Source organism: Molossus molossus, unplaced genomic scaffold (genome assembly GCF_014108415.1).
Source record: "Molossus molossus isolate mMolMol1 unplaced genomic scaffold, mMolMol1.p scaffold_m16_p_8, whole genome shotgun sequence".
NCBI lineage: Eukaryota > Metazoa > Chordata > Mammalia > Chiroptera > Molossidae > Molossus > Molossus molossus.
The window spans coordinates 9,999,414-10,019,152 of record NW_023425402.1 but is presented as its reverse complement, the minus strand read 5'-3'; the positions used below and the strand labels follow the sequence as shown (position 1 = coordinate 10,019,152).

Below are 19,739 nucleotides of genomic sequence, written 5' to 3'. Positions count from 1 at the left end.
AACCTGCCTTTTGGACCCCAGTAACGTGGAATCTCTACCACCTCACCAAAGCTGCTATTGTTAGCCATTACTTTTGTGTTACTAAATCCAGTCATTGCTATTCAGCCCTTGAAATACTTGACCTATTTGCGGTCTCTGACTCTTCTGACACCCTCTCCACCTTGCAATTCTTTCCTACCTTTCCTTCAGAGGCATCCCCATCTAGTTATTTTCTCTCTTTGGCCATTCTACCAGACTTCTTTTGCGCTTCTGTTCATCTGCCACTCCTTTTTTTTTTTTTAAATCCTCACCCGAGGATATTTTTCCATTACTTTTCAGATAGAGTGGGAGGGAGGAAGAGAAACATCAACGCGAGAGAGACATATTGACTGGGTTGCTTTCCGCACAATCCCAACCAGGGCCAGAGACGAACTGCAACCGAGGTTCATGCCCTTGACAGGAATCAAACCCGCAACTTATTGGTCCGCGGGCCGATGCTCTAACCACTAAGCCAAACCAGCCAAGGCTGCCACTCCTATTTATTTATTTATTTATTTATTTATTTATTTATTTGATTGATTGATTTTAGAGAGAAAGGAAGGGAGAGGGAGAAATAGAAACATCAATGAGAGAGAACATCGACTGGTCGCCTCCAGCATGCCCCCCAGTGGGGATCGGCCAACAACCTGGACGTGTGCCCTGACCGAGAATCGAATGGGTGACCTCTTGGTGCATGGGTCGACACTCAACCTCTGAGCCACACCAGCTGAGTCCTGCCACCCCTTTTTAAAGTGAGTGCTTCCTGGGCTCTATCCTTGGTCCTCTTTATTGTTTCTTCTGTATTTTCTCCCTGATTGACCTCATCTATGCCCAGGGCTTACATTATCAATTGTAAATTAATGTCTCTCAAATCTATTTTAACTCAATGTCTCTCTTCAGTCACAGACCTGTGTAATTCTACTGTTTATTGAATATTTCCCTCTGGGTGTGGAGGTTTCCCCCATCAAGGCACAGTTCCACTGCCGTAATCTTTGAGGGAACCTAATTAATTCCACCCTTCTTTTCCAAATAAAGAACGCAGCCAGAGACCAGCTATCATCTTCAATACTGATTACAGTCTCCTATTGTAACAAAAATTAACACAAGTTTAGTGGCTTAAAACAAATATATTATCTTACAGTTCCGGAGATCAGTACTCCTAAAATCAAGGCATTGGCAGGGCTGTGTTCTTTCTGGGGGCCCTAAGGGGAAATTGTTTCCTTGCCTTTTCTGGCTCCTAGAGACTGCCTGCATTCTTTGACCTTCTTCAAAAACAGCAGAGATTCTCCAAATCTCCCTTTCTGATCTCTGCTTCCATCATCATATCTCCTTTTCTGACTCTGACTCTCCTGCTTCCAGCCCAGCCAATAATCCAAGATAACCCCCTCATCTCAAGATCCTTAATTTGATCACAGCTGCAAAGTACCTTTTACCATGTAAGATTAACACAGCCACAGGTTCTAGAAGAGTAAGACATGAACACCTTTGGGGGAAACCTTATTCTGTATACTACAACTGACAAAGTTAGTATTGGATATTACCTGTGGACAGAGAGCTTCCTAATGCCAAACTCTGGAATTAAATAGGTTTACTAAGTTTGTAACCCTGGATAGGGCATCCTCATTGCCACCCCCATGGCCTATTCCTGGAGAAGTAGACACCACCAGGACAGTTTGTGAAAGCAGCTTTCTTTTAAGAGAAAAAGAACGGGATGGATACACATTCTTTTACATTCACCAATCAGAAAGTTACTACTCCAGGGAGTAGTACGCTGGGGGCAGGTGCAGTGAAAAGTCACAAATAATAGATAGATAGATAGATAGATAGATAGATAAATAGATATCACTCCATATGGAAGGAGAACTTATGAGTGAAGAATAAGTGCTTCCCCAATAAACATATCTATATTTGAACCCATCATCATAGCTCACAAATCTAACTCTCCTCCTAGGTCTGCTACCATTAATAACTTAGATCAGAAACTTGTGGATAACCAGAAGACATTTTTCTTTGCATCTTGCTAAATATTTCCACCATCTACCCCAGAACCCATATTAGATATGTGGCCTACTCATTTATCCGCTCAGTGCTGTCAATTCTACCACCTGAACAGTACTCACATCTCTCTTCCCATTGCCAATGATTTGGTTATGCTCCTATCACTTATCTGGAGTACAGCAATAGCCTCAAAACTAATCTCCCTGCCTCAAGCTTTGCTCTTCCTGTCCACTTTCACTTCCATACCTTTACTCACGAAGCTTCCTTTGCCTAGAATTATGTCCTTTCCGGTTCCTCTCTCCATATTCCCACACTCTGGGCCCCCCCAGTTTGCCCAAGCGTGACTATCCAATAACCTCAGGCAGGATCACACTTGAACCTGACTCCGAAGGCCATGCTCTTAACTGCTCTAGCTTGACTACCTTCTCTTATAACAAAGCTTTACGAACGCCTTTGCTACATTCTTTTAGCCTCACTACTCCCCAGTGTAAACTGGATGGGTAGTTATCCCTATTTAAGAGTGAGGACACTGAGAGTTGGGGGAATTCAAGGCTCGGCCCATCACCCCCTGCTCCCGAGTTAACGAGTGTCTCTCAGCAGTCTTCCATATTAAGCGTGCACTCAGCCCCTTTTGGCTTTACTCCTTGGAGAACCTTCCCGCGCTTCGCAGAAGTAGCCTAGGGGGTCCGCGGCAGTCTGGACAAGGCCACTGCTCCCTCCACCACAGGCGCCCTGCAAACTCGCTGCCGGCGATCAGGCTGGGGACCTTCCCATTCGCAGTGACGAGATCGGTGACGCCATATAGTGACGTATGGTGACGTAACTTATCCGGAGCCAGGTGCCGGCAGGGCAACCACACCCTGGGACCTCCTGCTCCGAAGAGCGGCGAGTCGGGCGGGTGAGGAAAAGCAGCAAAACCCGCCTGAGGCGACTTCGGGGCCCTAAACACTCGGATGCCGACCGTCCGTCGCCGATCAGTTGCTAAGTGACGCCAGCGCGCCGAAGCGCGTGCGCGGCCACGGCGGTGTGCGTGAGAGCGGACGCGCGCCGCGGCGGCGGCGTCGGCGGCGGGGACGGCGAGGACGGCGGCGACGGCAGCTGCCCAGGGGGCGGGGGCTACGAGGAGGTTGTGGAGCAGGCGGAAGAGGCCTCTGAACCAGAGGCTTGGTCGCAGAACTTGGTCGGGGTGAGTAGCCGGGGCCTCGCAGGGGAGGTAGGGCCTGGTCGCACCTGCTGCGCGGGCCCGGGGCGCGGGGACGTGCGCCCTCGCCGCACCCGCGCGCGCCACCCCACGCCCCTCCGCTGACGGGGGCTGACGAGGGTCAGTTTCTGGACGCGGACGCTCGGGGAAGCGACAGCGAGGGGCCGGCGAAGACTAGTTCTGAAAGGTGTAGTGAGAAGTAGGTGTCTGGGGGCCTCGAGGTGGCTCTGTCTGGCTCCCAAAAGAGTCGAATTTGGAGAAGCCCGGGTTCCCATAGCAGCCTCTCATCCTGCCTGAGACGAGGTTGCTGAGACCGAGGGGAGGCGGAACCTGGCACGCCCGGGTTGGGGTTCGGAAAGTTTGGCACTGCTGGGGCCTTTAGCGCCCCTGCCCTGGCGGGGCTGGGAGGAGGAGCCGGTTGTTAGGTAGAGAATTGTGAATCAGTGCCTGCGTGCGGTGTCGGACACACCCACGACCGGGGGAAGGCGAGCTGTCAGAAGAGATAGGGGGCTGCCAGCCTGTTGCCTAGAGTTTCCAACTTCACATGTATGTGCACGTGCTTAATGCACACCCACAACTTTGTCTGCTCTGGGCATTTTGTCACTCTGTTGCTACAGATTTTGAGGCCAAGGGGCGGATGTCTTGTCTTCAATCCTTCCTCATAGACCTAAATCAGATGTTTTATTTCCCAGAGTGGAGGCACTATTTTTTGTTTTCCTTAAACATAGAACAGGCTTGCTTTTTACTAGGTAGAAAATACAGATTCTGTTTAACTTGTGGGCGCGAGAGTGTTGATGGTCGGACTGGCCTGAGTGTAAAGGTGCAGCAGATCATCAGTCTGGTGCTCTCCTCAGTGCGCTGGGCTTCTCGTGAATGGGTACATGTGTACTGGTTGTAGTTACCATCCTTGGGAAAAAGAATTGGAGGTAGAGAAATCAGTCTCTTCTGACAGTTGATTAAGGAAATGTCTAGTACCTGTAGAAAGATAAACTATACTGAAATTTAATTATGATTTGTGCAAGAAAGTTACTTCTGAATTTTCATTCAGCTCTAAAATTCTGGATTCCGTTTCATAATCGAGGATCTGTAAAGTATGTTGCCTGAAGTTCTTACATCTTGGAACCAGTAAAAAAACACCTTGCTCTGTAACATTTAGAGTACTTCGAAATTCAGTGCTTCTTGCTTTCTGGAGTATAATAGCTTTTTAGGACAGGAATCGTGTGTTTTCATCATGGTTGTATCTTCAGTACCTACAGAAGTGCTTACCACAGAGTAGGCAAGCAACAGATATTTGTTATATATCACACTGTATAAGTAAGTGGTGTATAGCAAACATATAGGTCAGTCTTTCAAGTAGTTAAGACATGTGCCTCTCTGCCCATGTGGGAGGAGGATTGTGGGTTTTCAAATGACATAGAAAACCTGGCTTTTTCTCCTTTAAGAGCAAACAGCTTGGCTAGGAAAATAAAGCATATGTATAAAAATAATTATGGGATAGTATATAAACAAGTGTTATGTGAGATAGTATACTTTTTTTAATCCTCACCTGAGGACATTTTTGCATGTATCTTCAGATAGAGTGGGGGGGAGGGGGAAAAGAGAGAGAGAGAAACATCAATGTGAGAGAGACACATCGAGTGGTTGCCACCCACACAGCCTCAACCAGGGCCGGGGACAAACTGCAACCGAGGTATGTGCCCTTAGCAGGAACCGAACCTGGGACTCTCTGGTCCACAGGCCGATGCTCTAACCGCTAAGCCAAACTGGCCAGGGTGATACTATACTTTTTTTTTTTTTTTTTAATTTTTTTAATCCTTACCCGAGGATGCTTTTCTATTTATCTTCAGATAGAGTGGGAGGATGGGAGGGAGAGAGAGAGAGAGAGAGAAACTTCAGTGTGAGAGAGACACATCGACTGGTTGCCTCCTGCATGACCCCGACCATGGTCTGTGATAAAGTGAAACTGAGGTATGTGCCCTTGACCAGAATTGAACCTTTGACTCATTGGTCCACGGGCTGATGCTCTAACTGTTGAACCAAACTGGCCAGGGCAAGATGCAGTACTTTAAGTGCAGTAGAAATTTAGAAGAGATGAAAGTGTGGTGGGCTGAGTTAGTTGCAAGAGGTAAGGTTTGAGCTGGTATTTGAAAGAAATGTAAAATGTGAATTAGAGAAGAAAGAAGTCAGATGTTGAGAAAATAGTGTGACTTTGGTTGTTGGGGAATATAGTGAGGAAACACTTGTCGGATGAGTGGAGCAGAAGGTCTCTGATAGGAGAATGTTGGAGAGAGAAGGTTTAGCAGGTTGGGAAGGGAAAGTGTGAAGGCTCAGGCTGGCTTTATTAGTATCCCGCTGATAACAAGGTAGAGTCCACTTGCTGGGTGGGATGGGGTTGTGCTACCCAAGCAGAGTCTTACATAGTGAAAGGACATTATAGTCGACAGCATCAAGTTGTTATATACTTCTAATTTCCATTATCTACTTGAATAAATGCCTCACTAATGTGTGTGTATCTTGTGTGTTAGCAGTGCATGTCCCCATTTCTAAAATCTATCTGTGCTTAGGCCATTCTCTTGGAAATTTACTGAAATGATGTACCCAAAGCAATTATCCAGCCACTTTCACTTTCAGTGACACAGTTTTGCTTGGGATGATCTCTTATAGTTGCCTGTGAGGTTTTCAGTTACTGCTGATCCTATAAACAACAACAACAACAACAAAACAAACAAAAAACAATGTTAGCTGGGGAATCAACCAATGAATGCATGGATGGGTGGAACAACATACTGATGTTTCTCTCTTTCTCCCCCCCATCAGTAAATACAAATTTAAAAAAATATGTTGACAAAAAGATTTGAGCAAATTAAAGATGCTGCTGCTAAATACTGAATTTTGGTCTTTACAATATCTTTTGTTGTGGTTATGTGAGAATTTTTTTAAATGGTGTGTAAACCTGAAATTGAATTGTTAACCTATGATGTATAAAGTTGCAACAGTAAATGTTGCATTATTTAACAATTCAGCAAATATTTATTGGGTACTGGCTGTAACTAAGCACTGTGTTGGGTGCTAGGAAGGCAAAGAATAAGACACAGTATACCCCTGAGATACTAAGCATTGTGTGAGGAGACAAACCACTAACTATGTTATATTATGATATGAGTTCATCACTTTTGGCCTGGCTGGTGTGGTTCAAGAGAGAAGTCCTGGTTCGATTTCCGGTCAGGGTACATGCCCAGGGTGCGGGCTTGATCCCTGGTAGGAACTGTGCAGGAGGCAGCTGATCGATGTTTTTCACATTGATGTTTCTCTCTCTCTCTCTCAAAATATCAATAAAACATGTTTTATATTAATTTATTTTTGTTACAAATGTTTCTCCTTTTTCCCCATTGACGCCCACATCCCAATCCCCCCCCACCCCAGTATTATTATCTATGTCCATTGGTTACATGCATATAAGTTCTTTGGTTTGTCTCTTCCCTCCCCCCTCGCCCTCCCTCTTCTGAGGTTTGTCAGTCTATATCCTACTACTATGTCTCTGGGTCTGTTTTGTTCATCAGCTTATTTTGTTCATTATATTCCACAAATAAGTGAGATTGTGTGATATTTGTCTTTCTCTGTTGGCTTATTTTGCTTAGCATAATACTCTCCAGATACCTTCATGTTGTCTCAAAGGATAAGAGATCTTTCTTTCTTACAGCTGCATAGTATTTCATTGTGTATATGTACCACACCTTTTTGCCACCCTTTATTGATTTTAGAGAGAGGAAGGAAGAGGCAGAGAGAGATAGAAACATTGATGAGAAAGAACATCGATTGGCCACCTCCTGCATGCCCCCTGCTGGGGATCGGACCCACAACCCGGGCATGTGCCCTGACCAGGAATCAAACTGGCAACCTCTTGGTGCATGGCTCGTCCCTCAACCACTGAGCCACACCAGCGGGGCTACCACAGCTTTTTATCCACTCATCTATTGATGAACACTTGGGCTGTTTTCAGATCTCAGCAATTGTAAATAGTGCTGCTATGAACATAGATGTACATATATTCCTTCTGATTGGTGTTTCAGGCTTCTTCTTCTTTTTTTTTTTTTTGGTACGTTCCCCTAGCCGCTAGGGCCTAGTGGCAACTGAACCCGGGACTCTATGGACCGCAGGCTGATGCTCCAACTGCTGAGCCAAACCAGCCAGGGCTGTTTCAGACTTCTTAGGATATATTTCTATAAGTGGGTTCACTGGGTCAAATGGCAGTTTCATTTTTAATTTTTTGAGGAAACGCCATATTGTTTTTCATAGTGGCTGCACCAGTCTGTATTCCTATCAGCAGTGCACTAGAGTCCCTTTTTCTCCACACTCTTGCCAGCACTTATTGTTTGATAATTTGTTGATGGCAGCCATTCTGGCAGGTGTGAAGTGATACCTCATAGTCGTTTTAATTTGCTTCTCTCTGATGATTAGTGACATTGAGCATTTTTTCATGTCTCTTGGCCATTTGTATATCCTGTTTGGAGAGGTGTCTATTTAGCTCCTCTGCCCATTTTTTAATTGTTTTTTTTTTTTTGTCTTCCTTTTGTTGAGTTGTATGAGTACTCTATATATTTTGGAAATTAATCCCTTATCTAATGTATTGTTGGCAACTATGCTCTCCCATATAGTGGGTTCCTTTTCCATTTTGATGGTTGTTTCTTTTGCTGTGCAGAAGCTTTTTAGTTTGATGTAGTCCCATGCATTAATTTTTTTCTTTGTTTCTCTTGCCTTATGCGTTGTATCATTGAAAACTCTGCTACACGTGATGTCTAAAATTTTGTTGCCTACATTTTCTTCGAGGATTGTTATGGATTCACGAGTCATATTTAAGTCTTTTATCCATTTTGAGTTTATTCGTGTGTATAGTGTAAGCTGGTTGTCTAGCTTCATTTTTTTACATGTAGCTGTCCAATTTTCCCAACACCATTTATTAAAGAGACTGTCTTGACTCCACTGTATGATCTCGCCACCTTTGTCAAATATTAATTGAGCGTAATGTCTTGGGTCAATTTCTACATTCTCTGTTCTCTTCCATTGATCTATATGCCTGTTCCTGTGCTGGTACCAGGTTGTTTTGATTACAATGGCTTTGTGGTATAACCTGATATCCAGTATTATGATCCCTCCTACTTTGTTCTTTTTCAAGATTGCTGTGGCTATTCGAGATCTTGTATGGTTCCATATAAACTTTTGGAGTATTTGTTCTAGTTTCATGAAATATATTGTTGGTATTTGATGGGGATTGCATTGAATCTGTAGATTGGTTGGGTAGTATGGACATTTTAATGATGTTAGTTCTTACAATCCATGAACAAGGTATATGTTTCCACTTTTTTATATCTTCCTCTGTTTCTTTCTTTCTTTTTTTTTTAATCCTCACCCGAGGACATTTTTCCATTTTTTGCACAGATAGAGTGGGAGGGAGAGAGAGGAAGAGAGAGAGAGGGAAACATCGATGTGAAAGGGACACATCGAGTGGCTGCCACCCACTCGAACGACCAACCAGGGCCGGGGACAAACTGCAACCGAGGTACATGCCCTTAGCGGAACCGAACCCGGGTCTCTCCGGACTGCAGGTGGATGCTCTAACCGCTGAGCCAAACCGGCCAGGGTGGTGTATAAGATTTCTTTCTTTTTTTTTTTTTTTTGGTACGTGCCCCTAGCGGGAACTGAACCTGGGACTCTCTGGTCCACAGGCCGACACTCCAACCTCTGAGCCAAACCGTCCAGGGCGGTGTATAAGATTTCTTGATATTAATTTTGTATCCTGCCACTTTGCCAAATTCATTTATTAGCTCTAGTAGATTTTTGGTGAAGTCCTTAGGGTTGTTTATGTATAATATCATGTCATCTGTGAATAATGACAGTTTCACTTCCTCCTTTCCAATTTGAATTCCTTTTATTTTTCCTTTTTGTCTATTGCTGTGGCTAAGACTTCTAGTACTATGTTAAATATGAGTGGTAAAAGTGGGCATCCCTGTCTTGTTCCTGTTCTTAAGGGAAATGCTTTTAGTTTTTGCCCATTGAGTATGATGTTGGCTATAGGTTTTTCATGTATGGCCTTTATATGTCGAGATGTGCTCTTTCTAAAAATGCTGAGCATTTTTATTAGAAATGGGTGCTGGGTTTTGTTGAATGCTTTTTCAGCGTCTGTTGATATGAACATATGGTTTTTATCTTTCATTTTGTTTATGTGGTGTATCACATTTATTGATTTATGAATATCGTACCAGCCTTGCATCACTGACATGAATCCCACTTGGTCATCGTAAGTAATTTTTTAAAAATGTATTGGTGGATCTGATTTGCTAATATTTTGTTACGGATTTTGGCATCTGTGTTGATCAGGGATATTGGCCTGTAGTTTTCTTTCATTGTAGTGTCTTTATCTGGTTTTGGAATTAGAATTATGCAGGCCTCATAAAATGAGTTTGGAAGTCTTCCTTCTTCTTGGATTTTTTGGAATAGTTTGAGGAGAATGGGTGTTAGTTCTTTGAGTGTTTGGTAAAACTTCTCCGTGAAGCTGTCCGCACCTGGGCTTTTGTTTGCTGGGAGTTTCTTGATTATATCTTCAATTTCTTTAATTGGTATTGGTCTGTTCAAGTTTTCTATTTTTCCGGTTCTGTATTGGGAGACTGTGTGTTTCTAGAAATTAGTCCATTTTGCCTAGATTGTCCAATTTATTGGCATATAATTGCTCAAAGTATTTTTTAACGATCCTTTGTATTTCTGTGGTGTTAGTTGTTACTTCTTTTTCTTCTCTGATTTTGTTTATTTGAGTCCTCTGTCTTTTAAAAAAATTTTTTTTTTCTTTATTGATTTTAGAGTGAGGGGAAGGGAGAGGGAGAAAGAGATAGAAACATTGATGAGAGAGAACACTGATTGGCTGCCTCCTACACACCTCCTACTAGGGATCAGGCCCACAACCCCGGGCATGTGCTCTGATGGGGAATCCAACCAGCAACCTCTCAGTACATGGGTCGATGCTCTACTGAGACACAGCGGCCAAGTTTAGTGTCCTCTCTTTTTGTTTCTTGGTAAGTCTGGCTAAGGATTCATCAATCTTGTTTATCTTTTCAAAGAACCAGCTCGTTGTTTCATCGATCTTTTGAATTGTTTTTTAGGTTCTGTGCTGTTTATTTCTGCTTTGACCTTTACTATTTCTTTCCTTGTACTTGCTCTGGGTTTTTTCTTTTGTTTACATTTTAGTTTTTTAAATTGTAGGGTTAGAAAGTCAATCAGAAATTTGTCTTGTGTCTTGAGGTAGGCCTGTAGTGCTATGAACTTCCCCCAGGACAGCTTTCACTGTGTCCCATAAATTTTGTGTTGTTGTGTGTGCATATTCGTTGGTTTCCAGTAAGTTTTTAATTTCTTCCTTGATCTCCTTGGTAACCCATTTATTGTTTAATAACATGTTGTTTAGCCTTGATGTGTTTGAATGTTTTTGTTGTAATTGATTTCTAGTTTATGCCATTGTGATCTGAGAAGATGCTTGATATGATTTCAGTCTTCTTGAACTTGTAGAAACTTAATTTGTGTCCTAACATGTGGCCTGTTTTTGAGAATGTCCTATGTGCACTTGAGAAGGATGTGAATTCTGCAGTTTAGGGGTGTAACGCTCTGTAGATACCTGTTAAATCCATTTGATCAAGCACAACATTTAGAGTCTCTGTTTTCTTATTAATTTTTTGTCTAGAGGATCTATCCAGTGATGTCAGTGGGGTGTTGAAGTCCCCTGCTATGAATGTATTGCTGCTGATTTCTCCTTTGACATCCTCCAGAAGTTTTTTTAAATGTATTTTGGTGCTCCTATGTTGAGTGCATGTATGTTTACCAAGGTTATAGTCTCCTGTTGGATTGATCCTTTCAATATTATGTAGTGGCCTTCTTTGTCTTTAGTTATGGTCTTTATTTTGAAGTCTATTTTATTGGATATGAGTATTGCTACCTCAATTTTTTTTTCTTTCCATTTGCTTGGAAATTTTTTTTTCCATCCCTTCACTTACAAGTTATGTGAGTCTTTTATTGTGAGGTGGGTCTCTTGTAAACAACATATATATGAGTCTTGCTTTCTTATCCATTCAACTACTCTGTGTCTTTTGATCAGAGCGTTTAATCCATTTACATTTAAGGTTATTATTGCTATGTACTTATTTATTGTCATTTTTGTTCATTATGATTATGTTTCTCTTCCTATTTCTTCTGCTTATTACAGAAGTTCTTTTAACATTTCTTTGAGTGCTGGTTTGGTGCTAATATATTCCCTTAGCCTTTTTTTGCCTGGGAAGCTCTTTATTTTACCTTCTATTTTGAATGATAGCCTTGCTGGATAGATCTTTGTTTTTCATGACCTTGATTACCTCATGCCATTCCCTTCTGGCCTATAGTGTTTCTGTTGAGAAGTCAGATGATAGCCTTATGGGGGATCTTTTGTAGGTAACCTGTTACTTATCTCTTTCTGCCTTTAGGATTCTCTCTTTGTCTTTAATTTTTGGCATTTTAATTATTATGTGACTTGGTGTTGGTCTCTTAGGGTTCTTCTTACTTGGGGCTGTCTGTGCTTCTTGAACTTATATGCCATTTTACTTCACCAAGCTAGGGGAATTTTTTGTCATGATTTCTTCAGTTATGTTCTCTAACCCAGATATGTGCTCATTTTCTTCTTTTGGCACTTCTATGATGCAGATGTTGTTACATTTCATGTTGTTCTACAGTTCTCAAACTGTCTTCCTGTTTTTTAATTGTTTTTTTCTTTTTGGTTCTCTGATTGGTTGTTTTTTTTCACCCTGTCTTCTAATTCACTAATTTAGTCCTTGGCTTCCGCTACTCTGCCGGTTATTTCTTCCAATGTGTTTTTTATTTCTGCTATGTCATTCTTCATTTCCAATTGGTTGGTTTTCAGTGTTTCTGTATCTTTATTCATGCTGTTGAGCTTCCTCATGATAATTACTCTGAACTCTCCCTCTGATATCTTGCTTAATTCTGTTATTTATTTCTTCTCCTGCAGAATTGTTTTGTTCTTTCATTTGGTATTTGTTTCTTTGTTTCACCATTTTGGTGTCTCAGAGGGTTTTGGAGCCTGCCAAATTTTCCCTGTGGGTATTGGTGTTCTGCTGGTTGTAGCTCCCTCTGAGTTTAGATGAGTGTGAGAGGACCCATGTTAAACACCACTGTCAAGTTTTATTTTCCTGGGTAGATTTGCAAGCCAAGGAAAAGTTCTGTTATCCTCTAGCTTTTTGCTTAGAGGCTATTTGTCTCAGTTACTTGATGAGCCTTGATTTGTAGCCCTTAGCTGAGTGAAAAATCCCTTAGGTGTAAGAATATTTCCAGCAGGTGGGGCACTTGCTTGCTATCAGACTCGTTGTTAATAAGCCTCAATTTGCATTTTTCTGGCCAGGTCTGGTGATGTTGAATTCCTGTGGGAGGGGTCATTGCTTCTCCCTGGGACTCTGGGAAGAGGCTCTTTTAATAAGATGGCTATTGTCCTGTGAGGGAATGATTTAGCATAAAACTCTTGGTGTCCTCCTGTCCGGTTCTCTCCTGAGCCAGGAGCCCCAGACTCTCTTCACACAGTTCCAGTCCAGTTCGCCCTCCCTCTGCTGGAGCCCAAGGTAAGTGGCTGTAGCTGATTTTGTTCTTTTTAAAACTCTGCTTTCTTAGCGCAAAGTATACTCAGCTAATACAGCTCTCTGCTGCTGTCCGTGGGCACCCAGCCCACCCTCACATGCCTCCACAATTCCTACCAGGTTCAATTTGGCATCCTATTTCTATCCCTGGTTGTACGGGTTCTCCCCAGCTGCTTTTCCATAGGTTTTTCTCGATGATTTGTCTTTATTTTAGTTGCAATTCTAGTTTGGTCCTGGGAGATGGTCTGTGTAGCTTCCATTCACTCTGCTGCCATTTACCACTCCCAGTAAAAACCCATTAAAAAAAGAAGTTGATCACTTTTGGAATGAATAAAATGCTGAGTGAGTAAATCACGTTGGCTATGGAAAAATTGATAGATTTAGGCAAAGATTTAAAGAGAAGACAGACAAGCTTAGCTCTGAAGATAAGGTAGAAATTTGCCACATGTAAAAGAGAAAACAAGAATTCCAGGCAGAGGGGAGAGCATAAGCCATCTGCCAAAGATTCCAATTGAATAGGGCTTTGGAAAATCTTGACTTGTTTCTTGTAGGCTTGTTGTGTGGCAGGAGTTGATGAGACAGGAAAGATATGATTGGGGCCAAATTATGAAGGGGTATTCCATTCCATTCTTTTTTTTTTTTTAAATTGAATTTATTGGGGTGACATTGGTTAATAAAATTAAATAGGTCTCAGGTGTACAGTTTTATAATATGTCATCTGTATATTGTATTGTGTGCTCACCACTCCAGGTCTTGTCTCCTCCCATCACTATTTATCCCCTCTTTATCCTCTTCTACCTGCCTTATCCCTGTTTCCCCTGGTAATCACCATACTATTATGTGTGTCTATGATTTTTTTTGCTTAATCCCTTCCCCATTTTCACCCAGACTTTCAACCACCTCCCTTCTGACAGGCGTCAGTCTGTTCTCTGTATCTGAGTCTGTTTTAAATTTGTTGGTTTGTTTATTAGATTCCACAAGTTAAATCATCCAATATTTGTCCTTCTCTGATTGGCTCATTTCACTTAGCATAATGCTCTCTAGGTCCATCCATGCTGTTGTAAAAAGTCAGATCTCCACTTTTTTTTTTTACGGCCGAGTAGTATTCCATTATGTAAATGTACCACAGTTTTTTTATTCACTCATCTACTGATGGACACTTGGGTTTCTTCCAAATCTTAGCTATTGTAAATAATGCTGCAATGAACATAAGCATGCATATATTCTTTTGAATCAGTGTTTCGAGTTTCTTTAGATACATTCACCAAAGTGGAGTTGTTAGGTCATAAGACAGTTCTGTTCTTGATTTTTTGAGGTAATTCCACATTGCTTCCACCATGGCTGTATTCCCCACCAGCAGTGCACGAGGGTTTCCTTTTCTTCATGTCCTTGCCAACACTTGTTGTTTGTTGATTTATTGATGATAGCCATTCTGACAGGTGTGAGATGGTATCTCATTGTGGTTTTAATTTTCATTTCTTTGATGATTAGTGACATTGAGCATCTTTTCATATGCCAGTTGGTCATCTTTATGTACTCTTTGGAGAAGTGTCTATGCAGGTCCTTTGCCAGTTTTTTAAATTGGATTGTTTGGGATGTTTTTTGATGTTGAGTTTTTAAGTTCTTTATAAAATTTGGATATTAACCCTTGTCAGATGCATCATTTGCAAATATGTTCTCCTATTGAGTGGGTTGTGTTTTCATTTTGTTGATGGTTACCTTTGCTATGCGAAAACTTTTTAGTTTTCTGTAGTCCCATTTGTTTATTTTTTCTTTTGTTTCCTTTGCCCGAGGAAGTATATGAGAAGCATCCCTGACTTTACTGCCTATGTTTTCTTCTATGATTTCTATGGTTTCAAGTCTAAAATTTAAGTCTTTAATCTATTTAGAGTTTATTCCTGTATATGGTGTAAGAAGGTGGTGTAGTTTCATGGTTTTGCATGTATCTGTCCAATTTTCCCACTACCACTTATTAACTAGACTATCATTATCCCATTATATGTTCTTGTCTCCTCTGCCAAATATTAATTGACCATAAAAGTGTAGATTTATTTCTGGGCTCTATGTTCTGTTCCATTGATCTATAGGTCTGTTTTTATGCCAATACTATGCTGTTTTGATTACTCGGGTCTTGTAATACAGTTTGATATCCTGTAGTGTGATTCCTCTTTGTTCTTTTTTCTTAAAATTGCTGTGATTATTAGAAATCTTTTGTGGTTCCATGTACACTTTGGTATATTTGTTTTAGTTCTGTGAAATACACGATTGGTATCTTGATAGGGATTGTGTTGAATCTATAGAGTGTTTTGGGTATTATGGACATTTTAATGATGTTAATTCTTCCTATCCATGAGCATGGTATATGCTTCAACTTATTTGTATCTTCTTCAGTGTCTTATAATTTTCTGAGTACAGTTCATTGACATCCTTGGTTAAGTTTATTCCTTAGTATTTTAATTTTTTGATGCAATTGTAAGTGGGATTGTTTTCTTAGTTTCTCTTACTGATAGTTCATTATTGGTGCAACTGATTTCTGTATATTTATTTTATATCCTGCTACTTTACTGAATTCATTTATCAGTTCTGGTAGTTCTTTTGTGGAATCTTTAAGGTTCTCTATAGTATCAGGTCATCTGCAAATAATGACAATTTTATTTCTTCCTTTCCAATTTGGATACCTTTTATTTTTTTCTTTTTGTCTGATTGCTGTGGCTAGGACTTTCAGTACTATGTTGAATAAGAGTGGTGAGGGTTGCCCTGGCCGGTTTGGCTCAGCGGTTAGAGCGTCGGCCTGTGGTCCCGAGAGACCTGGGTTCGGTTCCCGCTAAGGGCATGTACCTCGGTTGCAGTTTGTCCCCGGCGGGTGGCAGCCACTCGATGTGTCCCTTCACGTCGATGTTTCTCTCTCTGTCTGTTCCTCTCTCCCCCTCCTACTCTACCTGAACAAAAAATGGAAAAATGTCCTCGAGGGAGGATAAAAAAAAAAAAAAAAAAAAAAAAAGAGTGGTGAGGGTTGACATCCCGGTCTGGTTCCCGATCTTAAGGGAAACAATTGTAGTTTTTGTTTATTGAATATGATGTTGACTCTGTGTTTGTCATATATGGCCTTTATTATGTTGAGATATGTTACCTCTGTTCCCACTTTGCTGAGAGTTTTTATCATCAATGGGTGCTGGATGTTAAATGCCTTTTCTTCATCTATTAATATGATCATGTAATTTTAATCCTTTATTTTGTTTATCTGCTGTATCACAGTTATTGATTTGTAGATATTTGTACCAATCTTGCATCCCATTTCAAACCCTAGACTTTCCCCTTTCACCTCCACCCTTTGTTGGCAGTGGAGCTCCTTGGAAGGTAGAATAATCAGAAAGTTAACTGGCAGCTCATATGCAGATTGCATTAGAATGGAGAGGTGGGGAGGCCAGTTAGGATACAGGTGAGAGATGCTGGTAGCCTGAATAGGGACATGGGAATTGATGGATTTTAGAGAAAGTTCAGATACCAAAATCTCTAAATGTTATGAATAGCCAGAAGTGAGAGTGAGAAAGTCAAAGAAGACTTGTGCAGCTTGAATAGCTGACGTTTATGATGACATTAAATTAGAAAACACAGAAGGAGGAATAGATTTTCAGTGGAGAGAAGAAATGATGGCATGTTAATTTTAAAGTCCCTATTTGGAGTTTAGAGAGATCCACTACTTAACTGGAAATACTACTCCAGATACAGTTTAGGAATAATTTAAGTGAGAGCCTCTGAGGCTTTTGAAGTAGTACCATTAGGAGTTAGTGTAGTGTAGCAGTTCTCAACCTGTGGGTTGTGACCACTTTGGGAGTCGAACGACTCTTTCACAGGCATCACCTAAGACATAACAGTAGCAAAATTACAGTTATGAAGTAGTAACGAAAATAATTTTATGGTTGGGGGTCACCACAACATGAGCAACTGTATTGAATGGTCGCGGCATTGGGAAGGTTGAGAACTGCTGGTGTAGTGGTTAATGCTGTGGACTTTGGTGTCAGGAAAACCCAAGGTCACATCTCTGTTATGCCCCTTATTTAATTGGATTGGGTGGTCTTGGGCAAGTTACTTAACCTAAACTTCTTTTGAAATGTGGGGCCAATAATACTTTAAAGAATTGTTGTGGAGAGTAAGTAAGATGACATGTGCCCAATGATTAGCACAGTGCCTAACTTACAAATGCTTAATAACAGCTGTTGCCAGTAGTAGTAGTAATAGTTGTAAAGGAGATTGAGAACTGGAAAGGACAAGGAATGGAACTTTTGGAAGTCAACATGTAGATCAAACTTAGATTGGTGTTTGAACTTGGGCATGCATCAGAAATACCTAGGGGCCTTGGTAAAACACAGATTTTTGGCTCCACCCTGATAGTTTCTGATTCAGTCGGTCTGAGTAGGGCTCAAGAATGTATATATATATATTTTTTTAAATTTTTTTTTTATCCTCACCCGAGGACATTTTTTTTTTCCATTTTTTGCACAGATAGAGTGGGAGGGAGAGAGAGGAAGAGAGAGAGAGAGAGAAACATCGACGTGAAAGGGACACATCGAGTGGCTGCCACCCGCACGACCAACCAGGGCCGGGGACAAACTGCAACCGAGGTACATGCCCTTAGCGGGAACCGAACCCGGGTCTCTCCGGACCACAGGCCGATGCTCTAACCGCTGAGCCAAACCGGCCAGGGCAAGAATGTATATTTTGAACAACTTCGCAGGTGATGATGATGCTATTTCTAGGACCACACTTTGAGTGTGCATGAAAAAAAAGAAAAACCAACATAGAGACTAGTAAAGAGTCTGGGGTTGATGGAGAACCAGGAGAAAATTTAGAGAAGTAACAGCCCGCAGACTCTCCAGATCTACCAGTCTGCTTTCCAAGTCCATAGACCTCATCTCATTTCCTAATTCTTTCTCCAGAATTTGGCATAATGCTTGGCACATAGCAGTGTTTGAATGAACCTTTGAACATTCTTAATACTGTTTTTGTGCATGATTACATGTACTTCTCACATTTCATTCATTCTCATATCTCTGCTGGGTCACAGGGAAAGTATTGTTTCTAATTTTATACACATGCATGTGCACACAGTAACTACAGAAAATTTCTTTCAAATAGCTGATGCATATTATAGATAGGTGCTCTGAATTTGTGTTAGATGCCCTCTCCCACTATTTTTAATGTCAGAGTCCAGTTTGGAAAATAATTGTCAGTAAGAAGTGTCAAGATTACAATCTGTGTCTTTAAAAAAAAATCATTTGAGAGAGAGAGAGAGAGAGAGAAAGGAAAACATCAACTTCTACTTACTTTATATATTTATTGGCTGAGGACTTGTGGCATGGAGCACAAATGTTAGTCCTAACAGGGAGACTACTATATAGGAAATCAAACAATAGTTGTACAAAAATAAGCACACGGTTAAGAGATTTGAGGTGTTAAATGTAGTAACTCACCATGCTTCTTGTTCTTCTTCACCTTTTGTTCTCCCGCATCTATTCTTTCTGCTAAAGCTCATTAAGAATTTACTATGTGCCAAAGCTCTGCACAGTGCTGGGCACAGAGAAATGATTGTTGCTCTGGGCATCTAACACTAGCTTTGCTTAGGGGATATAATACTGTCTGCATGAGTGAGCACACACATTGTCGGGGAAGATCTGATGCCTGAATTTTGTAATCTCAAGAATATATTGATGTGAGCAGACATCAAGGACTTGATGTTAAATTCAGCCTTATGTATGCAAGGAGCCATGAGAAATATAGAGATAAACAAATTTTTTTAAGCTATCAAAGAATATGTAATTTGGTAGAGCAGTAAAACACATATTTACAATACTATATAGAATATGGTAAGTGCTATGTAAATATGGATCACAGACTAGGTTCTCCAGTGCTTGTTGAGTGCCTAAGTGTTCAGTTTGATTTCAACTCATAGGCTGCTATAGTTAGTGTTCCAGAAATTAAACATGTCATAAATCCACTTTAATCTTCTAGGCAGTCTTTTGCATCTTTATATGACACAAAAATATATTCTGGCAGTCTGTGCCCTTATTTTCTTGGTTTGGGAAATGTACTCATAATGCATGTAAAGAAAAAGGTCATTAACAAGTAGCTGCTGTTTATTGTGTAGCTGCATAATGCTAGGCCTTTTCTATATGTCATTTAATCTTTATAATAACAACCTTATAAATTGGATATTATCCCCATTTTGCTAGTAAGGCAACTGAGATTCTGAATGGGGAGAATGGTTTGCCTGCAGTTTGTGGCCAGTGAGATGGGACAGGGCTACAGCCCCAGGCTTGGACTCCAGAGCCAGTGCTCTTCATGGCCACGCCTGTTGTCAGGTTGGGGCCTTAGCATGCACATGTCCCAGTGAAGCACTCTAGTCTTGTTACTCTCATTCCTTTTGTTTGTTCTTCTCTCTTTCTGCCCACTTCTCGTAGGCTGTTAATTGTCTCAGCTTCATTCTTCTGTGCTGCTTTTTGCACAAATAACCAGATATATGTATATTTTCTTATATCCTTTTCTTTCTTACACAAAAGGTGCTATGGATATTTTTTGCATTTAGCTGTTTACACTTAGCAGTACGTCCTGGAAACTACCCCTCAGTTCAGAGATCATTCTTATCTATTTTTAACAGCTGCATAAAATTCCACTGTATGAGGTCACCTGCTTGCTTTTATGGGGTTTCTTATATTTACATAGTACTTTCAGAGCACTTTCCTCTTGTTGCCTCATTCCACTCATGCTTCCCTCTACTGTTCCCATTTAAGGTTAGGTGCCTTTCTTAGGCTTCCTTGTACAAACTCTCCAAGCCATAGATTAATTTATCAGATTGAATTTACATCCCCCCT

General features: G+C 41.1%; 1 protein-coding gene across 2 annotated transcripts in view; it reads left to right on the top strand.

The window, feature by feature from the left end:
* The first annotated feature begins 3,115 nt into the window (after positions 1-3,115).
* Positions 3,116-19,739, top strand: part of BTBD9 (BTB domain containing 9) — a 446,601-nt gene continuing 429,977 nt past the window's right edge. Inside the window, exon 1 of one of the 2 annotated variants that reach the window (XM_036249375.1) lies at positions 3,116-3,202. The gene's annotated coding sequence lies outside the window, so the exon portion shown is untranslated. Of the gene's footprint in view, positions 3,203-3,393; positions 3,417-19,739 lie in introns of those variants that run through there. The other variant, XM_036249376.1, reaches the window with a different exon arrangement.